Here is a 10,052-nt window from a genome sequence, read left to right as displayed (position 1 = left end):
AAAGCTAATTTTGACATCTTAAGCATTGCCCACCTACATATACAGTGATCATAAACGTAAGGCATATTACTTAACTCTCAATATTGCAATGAAAATCGCCACTTGGTGGCAACAAAAACGCATCTGAGTAGAATGATGGTGGCTCTTAGAGTTCTGCTGGTATTGGGAAACAATCTGGGGGGGAGAGAGAGCTACAGTGTGCTTGACCTGTGACCTTTTGCTGTGAGCCTTCAGAGGGACACTTTTATGCTCATTGAAAAAACATACTGCTCTGCCTATTCTTCATCTTGACCTCTCACCACCTCACAGATCAACCAGTGATTAATGTGTTGCATCTAGCCTGCACGTGTTTTCTGGAGACAGCAGCCCACTCCCTTTTCAACATAGGGTACACTAGGCCTGCTTTCCTCCAAAAATGGAGAGATGGATGATAGCTGTAAAACATCTCAATGACCCCTAACAATACAATCAATATTCTCCCACGGTTTCTCAGACACCGCTGATCGGACTTTAACGAAAGTTGTGGAAATTGCTTCTCATCGCTGCATTAGAGCATTTTCAAAACTACACTGATAGGCCCAAGGGAGACATTACAGTGAGTGATACTGTATCATTTGTGGGGGTGACATAAGTTTATTTATTTATATAGCAGCATTCATACATAGAATGTAACTCATTTACTGCTGTCTTGTTCTGACAAAGTAATAATCTGTGATATTTTCATGTAAATAAATATCCATTATTATATTGCCAATTGATACTACACAATAATGATTCAACCTATACTCAGTCCATGAAAGCATTAACATTTACTGTTCTAAACACCCGGTGTCAGGTAGGTGCTCTGGTGCAAAGGAAGTGATGTGTTTTATGTTTCTGGCAGCAGCAACAACGATTTGTTTGGAATAAACAGAAGAAGAACTGGATAGTCAGCTTGAGCAGCGCCAGCCACCATGGCTGAACAGACAAAGAAAGACCGGTACCTAGAAACTCCAGAAACCCTAGAAACTTTATCAACAGAACATTCAACGAAAAAGATGTTGCAGTACAGACCAAACTGTTTGATTGCGAAGTGAGAAGTGCAGTGAAAAAACACCACAGTGATGACTGCTTATCACCGAAGATATCACCAAAATAAAACAAGATGAGGAACTCACAGATTACCACTTTAATAATGGGATTCCTCTCGGTGGTGGCAACATATCCTGCTGACATGCCATATCTTCTTCTCCCTCTACATCACTGTTGAATGGCATCGCTTAAGCTTATACCCCTGCATGCAGTGAACTCAACCATCTTGTCTTCCTACATCAACAAACTCTGTAGACATTAGGGCATTATTATTGTAATTACTGTAAGAAGTGCCTTAATGATGAGATAACACAGAAGTCAGATTCCTGTGCAAAGCTAAATAAATGGCTGGACTACCATCTCCTGAGATGTTTGCTGTAGCCCCTCTCTGTTTCAGCCACCCACCACTAGTAAAACATCCAGCCATACTTTAGACTCGGACATAAATAACTGCAACAGGGGAAGAGTTAAGAGGGCTTAAACCTGAATTTTTTTTGTATGATTTGGCTAGCTACCAAAGAGTTTGTGTGCAAAGCTAACTTGCCCAGTGTTATACAATAGAGGCCTGGTCTCTCAGATGGGGAAACAGGGGTGGTCTACTAGCTGAGCACCTTCCTGCCATGCAGATAAGTTATAGAATCAAACCTTTGCAGAGTGTTGTGTATGTATGTAATTTTATGGAAATTACAGCTACGTACTTGTTGGAACAAATGGTTTGATAGATTGGGTTCCTCATCATTACTGTCATATTAGAATATTGTTGGTTGGGAAATCAGAGAGTAGACAACAAACTCTAATGTGATGCATCAGTTTTCAGTATCAAGGAAATTTTCCTCGTCACATCCAGTGCCACTGGTTAAGAGAGTATGAAGTTTCTTTTCTAACTTCATAAACATCAACTGCTTGGGAAAGCCTTAGACAAGAAAACTTTCCTCACATCATATCATCTGCGCTGTGCTCCAGCGGTGTGCCACTGTGTTCATTTAATCTCTCACCAAGCCTGTGTCAATAAAACATTGCATGTCCTCCAGATCAATTTGTACAGATATCAACACATATCTAATGGTGGCTACTGGAAATAAACTAGGATGTGATTCTAGTAATCAAATCTAAATAGCTATAGCACATGGTGCTTTGATGATACAATCACATAAATAAATCATATAGATTAAATTCATAGGTACTTTGTGTTTTTTTGCAAAATGATAGTATATTTGCCCAAGTCCACTGATCTGTTTAGTGGTGTGTGTTTAAATTGGCCTATATATTGTGGACAGTAAAAAAAAAAACACTCAGTCAAAAAGCATCATCGCCCATTATAAAGAAATATGCTTTAAAATAATTCAGTAAACAGAAATAAGTAGGTGTAATTCTGTACATAAATATTTTTCCTTTGCAGCAGGACTAATTTTTAAAGGGCATCAGAGCATCTAAACCACACGTTTTGCGTAAAATTTCGTCTCACCACAAATTCCCCTTGTTTATCAACACAATTTAGCCAGATTGTCTATTACACTTTCCTGGCTGTACGGTGGTGTACCCTTTCAAATTAAAAGCAGTATTCTGTGCCCAGAGTGTTTATTTACTTCATAACACACCAACACAAATTCCATTGCCAAGTATAGTACATGTATGCTCTGTGTTTCTTGGGAGACGTGCTTATTTCGTTTACCCTAAAGCCTTTCTTACACCCCTTGGCGTTCACCTACCTCTGCAGAATTTCATTTCTTAAGCCTTAATAACTGGTTAAGCCATATGCGCCAATAATGGATCAACCTCTCAACAAGTTTTTGTCTTAGCAAAGGCAGATGTCTTCAATTTGTGTCCACGCAATGGCTTTTGGTTTGGCAGTCGCATCTCTTGAGAATTTATATCAGTCTCCAATAGAAGTTTTACCTATTATGCTGCTGCTGCTGGTTAACCGCTCATGTGTTTTTATCCTTATGCAACATAAAAAAATACTCTATGATTACCAATATCTTGGAATGGAATTTGTTTTTGAAGATCAGCTCATGTGTTTGTTTGTCTCTTTCAAACCTGCAGCCGAGATTGTCTAGGGATCTCAAGTTGAATTCCACTTTTATTCACCACTTCAGATTGTCATTTTTAATGCGGAACTTTTTCTTTGACAGATCTTCCATGAATGGCCCAGTTTGGCAACGCTGGCTTCATCACGGTGTGGGTTTTGTGTGAATCTCAATGGCGCCACTCACTGCGAAGCATACCGCAGGTCGTACATTTGTCAAGTTCCAGTGGGTAATGCTTATCAGACCTGGTAAGCCAGATGCTCCCCAACACAGACCACAAACCAGGAAATCTGTGGGATCTTGAGACACTCGCTGTTATTTTACGAGGGAGACATCCAGGCGAACTTGAACGACGGTTAGAGAGATAACCCTCACCTTTGTTTACACATTTCTTTTTGGTGGACGTGCAAATGTGAAAGTTCAGGGTCTGGGCAGGCTGTTCAAGCCACACCCCACATGTAGGGGAAGATGACGTAATGCATATAGCTTGAGGTCAGGCTTGCTATCCTGACATGACAGGATCTGTCTCAGTCCTGTGATTTCACATTCAGGTCTGTGTATCCCGGCTCTGTAGAGCAAGCCACCGACACTGCCAGGGTTTGGGGCTTAAATCTCTCTGATGCACACAGTCAAAAACACCATGGTACTTTAAGGCACTGTCTATAAAAGCGTCCACTTAATAATTTGCTATATGATCAGCACTGTCCCTCTGAGATAGAGAGTAACCTCTATCTACCCTTCAGGAGGGCAGGCCTTATAGAGAGAACATGTAGTGTGCACCGGCCATGGCTTTTGTTTGTAGTGAAAAAGGTGGCTATGTAGTGACTTTACATATTAGTTGAAATCCACCTTCATTTAATGCTATATTTGGTTATGAGATGTATAGATCTATATATTACACCATGGTTCATCATATTAAATACTAGAGACTTACGTGTCTGTGTGAGGGTCCTATTTGTAACATATTGATTTTACGTGTAAAACAAAAATCTCCTCTGTCATCCAGCGCAATGCAGTTGTGTGTGTATGCGTGTGTGTGTGTGTGTGTGTGTGTGTGTGTATGTATGTGTGTGTGTGTGTGTGTGTTTGTGTGCGTGCGTGCGTGCGTGCGTGCGTGTGTGTGCGCACAGAAACCAAAGATTCCACTGCTGGAACAAGTCATTTCTGAGGTGCTAATGATTCCTGTCTGTTGTTTCTCTCCTCCCACCTTGGTGGGAGGAGAGTATTAGTGAACTTGCAAATCTCCTGGCTTTTCACCCCAAAATGTTTTGTGATAAAACACGTGAGGAGGCCAAGAAAAACAGGACAAAGTGGCAGCTGAAATCCTATTGAAATAGATTACATTCCCATATGATTCACGGTTTCAGTGAGTTTCTCTCTAGATCAAGGGCCGCTTCACAACACTTCACAGGACAGTATATGTAGATTTATTACACTAATTTAAGCTATGCGGCAAATTTCCTGTAAACAAAACTCAATGCGGTAAACAGTAAAAATACCAGACATTAATTAAAAGCAAATTAAATAAGGCTTGTTATCACGTTTGACTCTCATAAACCTGATGTTTTTCGTTGTCATGATCAGCCATGCCAGAGCAATTAGGTATCCAAGGAGATTTGCTGTACATTTTTGACTGCCTATATGTACATAATCATCCATGATCATATCCATTCACAGTCCTCTAACCTCAGAATCACCAAAAGGTCCCTCTCAGAAAACCCCAAAAAACTATAGCCTGCAAGCATGCACGTGTCATGTGACCACTAAACCACATGCAGTCAACTTTTAGACAGCATTCTGTCTCAACAACTATGGTCAGGGGAGTGAAAACATAATATGGTCTTCATTTGTGTGGAATTCTCTGTTTCCCAGCCTGGGGAATGCGCTAGAGATTGGGGTATGGCACAAAACCCTGGCCCTGGGGAATTTGGGCAGGAAACAGAGGGTGGTCATGAGTCAAGATTTAAAAAAAAAAAAAAAAAAAAAAAGGGTTCACTGGATACCTCCAAAGGAAAGTACATGTCCAGGACACTTATATAACCTGCAGAGAGATGAAAAGGTGTGTAAGGGACTTTGGCTCATCACGCAAGAGCACCTTAAATGTCGCATTTTTACCCTCTAGGAGTGTGTGTGTTTTATATGTGTGTGTGTGCGTGCTTTGTATGTGTATACCTCATACACAATCGGAAAGCCTCACTCTTTTATTACATAATTACAGTTATACTGATTTTCATCGTACGGTTATTACTTCGCCTTTGGGCAATTATTTCAACAACTCATACAGAAACACTACAAATCATGTACAACAAGAAGTTTCATTTTGCTCAAAGTAAATGATACGGCGGTTTCATACTTTCCCTTTGTTCAACTTTATGACAGTCTGGTGTTTGACAGCAGTGGTTACTCCAGGAGGGAACACAAGTGAGAGGAAATTGGGGTTACAGGCTCAGTGAGGTAGGTATGTTTTCATAATAGTGATTTAAGGGGAGCTTTAGGTAAACCCTCATAAAATCCCCTGTGGGCCTTATTGCCGCTGCTTGAGTGTTTCTGTCTACACACAATGGGCTGTCTCAAACCCGAGGAAGCTTCCTACTTAGGTTGCATTTCTAGGTAGGAAGCCAAAATTTTCAAGTTGTAGTACTGTCTCAATGTAAGACACATAGACACATCTTTTTGAGGTTCCTTGTTTTGGCCGATTTGGAAGGAAGCGTACAAAGATTCCTCAGGAGTAAGACATCCAATACCTTGCAACATCAGCAAAGAAGAATGAAACTTCCCAATAACCCCATTTGACAAAAAGTTTTCCAAAATGAACATATGCCCGGAAAAAATACACAAAAGTACACAAAGCTAACCAACATGTATTTACTTTACCAATATAATTTCTTTTAAAGTGTTTTGAAAAAGCAGTTTGATCATACTGGCTGTTGGCGGAGTGTAATGTTAATTGCAGTCACATGACGTTGCCTAGGAAGGTTGCCTCAGACTATTTATTTCTCAGCTACCTGTGGTCAAAGAAGGAACCTTATTAGCAAGGTTCCTAAGGAAGTAGGAAGGTCCCTTTTCTCACCCGAATTCCCAGAGGTATTGCCATATAACTTCCAAACAATCACAATTTATTTACTGTGACTGTTTCGTGTTTACCGACTCAACACGTTAGTAACAGACACACCACCACACATCCCACAGTGGCATAGTTTTCATAACTATGCACAGTGAATAAACCTAATGAACTGAATTGAATTGAATTGAAATCATACATCACATAACACTATGAAATGAAAAAGCTGCAAAATGTTTATTTTTATGGGTTTAAATTTAAGTCCCTAAGTTTAAGCTTAAACCCATACCCACTGAGAATCCATGTATCCGCTCAAAATTGATATACTGAGAAACTAAGCCTCAAAGCCCCAAAAGGTCAGATTGTGGCTTATAAAGCTACAGTCATTCCCAAATGGGGCCCCTGTGGCTAGATATGTGAGTGAACAATGAAATGAATCCAGTTGAACAAGCCCAGCCAACATTTATAATATGTCTGCTCCGATCTCTCTACCTCCCACACAGACCTGCCCCCGGTTTGGCTCATGGGTTTGTACCTCAAGGGTGTCGCTGTAAAGCTCAAAAGTGTCTCTTTACGGCACCACATATGTAAAACAGTAGTAATCCTTGGGGTTAATATTTTGGCAAAATTCAAGTATGCATACGCACATCAGGCCAATCATTTTATTGCCCTTAACCAATATTTGGCTTTTTGCTTTATACTGTATGAAAATGTGGCCTGTTCACTTTTAGAAATATACTTGGGCAGCTAGTAAAGAAGAGGCGGGGGGAAACTGACTCTTCTCTGTGCATGCTGCTGCATTTTCAAATCAACATCTGTACACATACACACACACACACACACACACACCACACACACAGATTCCAGTGTAGTCTAATGGTTGTCATCAGTCATTGAGAACATTTTAGACAATCACACTAAAAATCAACAACCATTTACTAGCAAAATAAAACCACCATCCAAGATGATAAGCATAATGATTTGTACACATTTCTGCCATATCAACTCTTTTTTTGTTTGTTTGTTTACTTGTTTTACAATAGGCTGGAATGTGTCTAATTTTGAACTACCTTTAAAACATGAGCTAATAACTTAGGAATGGTTGGCCTATGTTCTCAGTAATGTAAACAATGAGCACAATTACTCTGGTGTCAGTGTCTAACTAAAATCATTAACTGTAATTGCTTACAATTTGTCTGACCCGGAAAACTGAAAACATTGAATTTAAACGCTTTTGTGGGTGTTGCAACACTGGATGTATAGCTTTCCTAAGATGCAAGAAAAGTCATAGATGGAGTACAGAGGGAAATTAAAAAAATAAGACACCTGACAATGATTTTTGAAGAAGAAAATAACAAAAAGTGATTGTAAGTTCTTTGCTGGGTTGTATGCTAGGTGGCATTGGAGTTGGTATAATAGGATAATTAACAGGCTGGTCTGGTTCATTTCAAATGCAGCAAGGGTGGCCTTGAGGTGAGTTTGTCCAGATCAGCAGGATTACAAGCCTCAAAGTGGTAGCCCCAAGGCCTCGAGGCCCTGAGACCCTGGAGTTATAAAGTGGAGGAATACTGCCAGCCTGGGGGACTGATGCATGAACTGCAACAGTTTTTATAGGCCGTGCATGGCTGCTGATTATTGATCCTTTACCTGATGTAACCGTTCAAATATTCCAGAAAGGGTTTATGAGCATTTCCTCTGAGTCATGGTGGTGCTGATCTGGGCACACTCCCTCTCCTCTACTGCCAGGATAGGCAACAGAACCTTTTTAATTAAACTTGGTAGACAGCGCCTTAATCTCTGCCTTCTGGCTGGCAGTGATGAATTCCAGACTGACTATTCTGTAGCTTTTGCTTAATTCCCTCCTCTCGCTTTCAAGGTGTGTGGTATGTGTTCAAGAGGCTCTAGAAAGCGGCTGTCTGACACTAATTGCGGCATGTGAACGCCTCATGTTCACAGCATGCTGCTGCCGCTCTAGCCAATTCAGAGTGCCAGTAGGAGCGGAGAGTGAGAGAAAAGAGGAGAGAGCGGACAGTAAATACTATTAAGAGTGTACGTTACGTTTTAGTTCCTAGTATTATCACAACGCCAGTTTACTTTTCTGTTAAGAGTGTGCATGTGTGACAAAGGGTGAGTAACCAATTAGCCTTTTAAGACATATTTGTTGTAATGTGTGTAATTTTCGTGAATTTGTTGATGTGTAACTGTTACCTTTGGCATAACTTAACATAACAAGCCCCTTCTGAGGTTCCTCTGGCGGGACCTGCAACCCAGGAAACCCCCGGAAGTATATGAGTGACAACTCCTCCCCTTCGGCACCACTTGCAGCCCATGCTGTGCCACATTTGCCCTCCAGAGGCATGTGTTCAGTCACAGCAAGCCAGGGGATGGAGTTCGACATGCAGTGGAAAGGAACTTCTATGTCGACAATTGCCTGCTAAGCACCACTACACCAGAGGAGGCACGGACCCTGGTGGACCAGTTAAGAGAGTTGTTGGCATCCGGTGGCTTCGAAATTAGGCAATGGCGAGCAATGACGCTTCCATGGTCAGTCATCTGCCAAAGGAGGCGAGATCCGCAAGTACGGAGCTGTGGATATCCAAGTATCAAGCCGATCCTCAAGAGCATGCACTTGGGTTAACCTGGCATTGTGCTCCAGATAACCTGCACTACAAACACTGCCCATCTCCTTATGCAGAAGTGACTATGTGGAATATTTACCGTGTACTCAAGCCAGTATGATCCACTCGGATTCAAGATTCAAGATGACTTTATTTGTCCGTAGGGGATTTTGTCTTGGACATAAAGGCTGCCACTTAAAAATACGTACAATTATAGTGCAGTAACAGACACAAATTGCATAGCACAAACAAGTGCAGACATAAGTGCATTCAAGTACATGCAACACAGCACCTCATTTCACACCCTCCTTATGTCCTGAGTTTAGGAGATTCACTGATAGAGGGATGAAAGAATTGTTATACCTATTCAGGTATCTTTTCCTGTATTTAATTGGAACCCTGTAGCGTCTACCTGATGGGAGCAGTTCGTATTCTGAATACAGGACATGGGAGGGGTCAACGATAATTTTCCTAGCCTGTTTAACTATAGTCTCAAAGAGCATTTGGAGGGAGGGATGCTCCCTCACCCCCATCACTTTAATTGCTGTGTGGACCAGTCTATTTATTTGTGATTTTAACTTAACTGATATGTTACCGAAGCAAGCTAAGATTCCGTAACATAATATACTCTCTATCACAGCATGATAAAATAACATCAATACTCTACTCTGTCTAACCCCAAACACCCTGAGTCTTCGCAAGAAGTAGAGTCACTGTTGGATCCTAGTGCATACAGAATCCACATGGACATTCCAAGACAGATTACAGTCAATATGTACTCTGTCTTGGAATATCCATGTGAATTCATACTCCCATTTACCACCAGGGCTAAGGTGCTTGTGCAACGTCTTTGGGCTAAGGAGAGAGAGTGGGATGACCCCCCACTACCCTCCGAGCTACTGCAAGCATGGAAGACATGGGAAGGCGAGCTCCAACACTTACCTCAACTCCACTTACCTCGGTGCTATGTGACATCTGAGCTGGATGGAGCCAAAGTGAGTAGAGACCTGCACATCTTTTGTGATGCCTCGGAGGTGGCCTATGGGTCCATGGCATACCTCCGTACCGAGGATGAGCAAGGGCAAGTTCAGCTAGCCTTTGTACTTGCACAATCCCATGTCACCCCTAAGCGGCAACTTTCCATGCCGAGATTGGAATTGAGCGCAGCCCTCACTGGTGCCCAGCTAGCCCGCTTTCTTCACAACGAGCTAACTGTGGAGATCAAGAACACAGTGTTATGGACAGACTCCACCACTGTCCTCACGTGGCTGCAGT

Source organism: Centroberyx affinis, unplaced genomic scaffold (genome assembly GCF_046629955.1).
Source record: "Centroberyx affinis isolate AG114_WGS23_722 - 3 ecotype Tasmania unplaced genomic scaffold, CSIRO-AGI_Caff_v1 ptg000398l_1, whole genome shotgun sequence".
In the NCBI taxonomy this organism is placed as follows: Eukaryota; Metazoa; Chordata; class Actinopteri; order Beryciformes; family Berycidae; genus Centroberyx; species Centroberyx affinis.
The sequence above is the reverse complement of the archived record's forward strand: the minus strand, read 5'-3'. Positions refer to the sequence as shown.